Below are 2,699 nucleotides of genomic sequence, written 5' to 3'. Positions count from 1 at the left end.
TAGGAATTCATAGGGAATTCTTTCTGGGATTCTTCTGTTATTCTCCACAATCTTATTTCTCATAATTTTTCTTTATTGCAAAATTCCATTTAAAAATATAAATATCATCCATTAGAGTGGTGTTAATTAATCCATAAATAGAATCTATTCTTTCTAAAACCACTCATGGTTTACAAATATTCACATGTAAGTTGACTATACATTTGTAAGTCATGTTTTATTTCTATATATGGGGAATAATTGATTTTTAAAATTATTTTGTTTAACTCAGCTCCAAAGTATGTTAGCTTCCTAATCTATAAATTGAAGCACTTCCAGATTATTCAGGAAAGTCATCTTCTAAAGCATATATATGCATTATTAGTGATTATTTGCATGTATCCCATGTGTAAATATTTTGGGATGGCTAATTGATATATGTATAATGAAAGCAATTTCTATTTTAGATTGAAAAGCAAGAACTTATATCTAACTTTATGCATAGTCAGTATTCCTCACTTTGTATATACATTAAAATTTTATTTTAATAACAGCAATGAAAATAAGAAAAAAGCATGAATTACACTGAGATTAAAAACTCAGAAAAAGCTTGCCTGGGCTATTTGACATGAAGTATGCAGGAAGATAAAACCCAGGGATATTATTAGTGAGGCATGCTGCTTTGTTTTAAAGAGGCATTCTTTTTTTTAATATAATAAGAAAGAACTATTAATAGCAACAGACTGTAGGCTGCTAAAGAGTTTTTAGAATTAACACATTTTTTTTTCAATCACTTAGGATGTGAACTTTCTTCTGGAATTGCAGAACGATTGGCATATATGGAACTGAACACTGAATGGCAAACCAATTTTTTTTTTTTTTTAATTTATTTATTTATTTATTTACGGCTGTGTTGGGTCTTCGTTTCTGTGCGAGGGCTTTCTCTAGTTGTGGCAAGCGGGGGCCACTCTTCATCGCGGTGCGTGGGCCTCTCACTATTGCGGCCTCTCTTGTTGCGGAGCACAGGCTCCAGACGCGCAGGCTCAGTAATTGTGGCTCACGGGCCCAGCTGCTCCGCGGCATGTGGGATCTTCCCAGACCAGGGCTCGAACCCATGTCCCCTGCATTAGCAGGCAGACTCTCAACCACTGCGCCACCAGGGAAGCCCGGCAAACCAATTTAAAGTATTTTCGAAAAAGAATAATAGAGACAAAAATTCAAAGAAAGTTCAAACTCCTAGACTAGTTCCAAGGATCACACATGAGGCACACAAAACAAGCAGCCTCCAAGTTTGAGGAATGGAGATGGCTGACCCCTTAGGCAGGTAAATCAGAGCCCGCCTCTCCCGCCCCCCCCCTCCCCCAGGTGGAGAAGTCTTGAGGATAGAGTGGCAGAATTTCTTTCTTCACTTAATAAAATAAAAACTTACACATCTCCAAATATAATTTTAATCATTTTTTCAACAATAAAGTGCTTACCCCTCTATTTATCCAGTTGTATGCAGTCCACTTCCCTTCTATATGCTAACGTTTTCATTAGCAAGGAGATTTCTGCAGGATCACATGCACATGTTGGTTATCTGAGTGCCTGTATTCTTTTCTGGGTCATATAAAAAAGTCTACTTGACCCTGTGAGTGACTTTTTATTGATTAAACTTCTATATAGATCCTCTATTATACACTAGTTTCAGACCAAGAAATGTACCAGCAAGAAGGTCATGTTTCTGGGACTTCCCTGGTGGTCCAGTGGGTAAGACTCTGCACTCCCAATGCAGGGGCCCAGGTTCGATCCCTGGCTGGGGAACTAGAGCCCGCATGCTGCAACTAAGAGCCTGCATGTCGCAACTGAAAGATCCCGCATGCCCCAACTAAAAATCCCACATGACGCAACGAAGATCCCACGTGCCACAACTAAGACCCAGGGCAGCCAAAATAAATAAAGTAAATAAATAAATATTAAAAAAAAAAAGACGGTCATATTTCTTTGCTTTTCCAAATCAAGATAAATTGAGCTCGAGAGCCTCATTCTCTAAGAAGTCATTATTAGTCATTTAGGGGTGATGGAAGAACCTCTGGCTTACAGGATCCAATAAAAAGGAGGATTCTGGCTTGGTCCTTACGAAGGAACCTGGTGATCATCTGTGTAGTGTTAAGAAAGAGAAGTGCAGGGTACTGTGAGGGCAAATAATATAATTGGTGAGCCATTTGAGGGGGCAAGGAAAGCAGCCCTGGATAAGTGGCATTTAACAAGAGACATGAAGAAGAGTAGGATTTAGTTGGGCTGAGGTAGGAGATGAGGGAACAAGGAGCACATTCTAGGAAGAAGGAACACCATGTGGGAGACCTGGAAGCAGAACAGAGCCTGGAACTGAGAGAAGGCCAGGGTCCTCTCAGCACATCGATGTCACCCAACAACCAACATGAGCTGAACCCCCAGGGCAGGCCACCCCAGACTATAAAGACACAGGAGACCTGGCTCCTGCTCTCAGTCTGGGCGTGGAGCTGGGAAGAAATGAGCTGAGGGTTGTAGAGAGGTAAGCAAGCAAAGTGGGAGACATGAGGGAGTACCAACGCATTCTGAGAGGCTTTGGAGAAGAGGGGATGACAAGTTTGACTAGGAAAGGGCGTTCCCAGGAAAAGGGAACCCCACATGTGCAAGGAAAGGCCCACCAGGTCAGGGAACTTCTTGCGGTCTGAAATGCAGGATGGAGGGTGCATGAA

At 41.2% G+C, this 2,699-nt stretch overlaps 1 non-coding gene across 1 annotated transcript; it reads left to right on the top strand.

Moving 5' to 3' along the window:
* Positions 1-1,710: 1,710 nt before the first annotated feature.
* Positions 1,711-1,782, top strand: TRNAG-CCC. Its single transcript has one exon. It is a non-coding gene; the product is annotated as a tRNA-Gly (tRNA).
* Positions 1,783-2,699: the final 917 nt, after the last annotated feature.

This window comes from Balaenoptera musculus, chromosome 6 (genome assembly GCF_009873245.2).
Source record: "Balaenoptera musculus isolate JJ_BM4_2016_0621 chromosome 6, mBalMus1.pri.v3, whole genome shotgun sequence".
NCBI classification, from domain to species: domain Eukaryota; kingdom Metazoa; phylum Chordata; class Mammalia; order Artiodactyla; family Balaenopteridae; genus Balaenoptera; species Balaenoptera musculus.
Note: the sequence above shows the minus strand (reverse complement) of the source record. Positions and strands in the feature narration are given on the sequence as shown.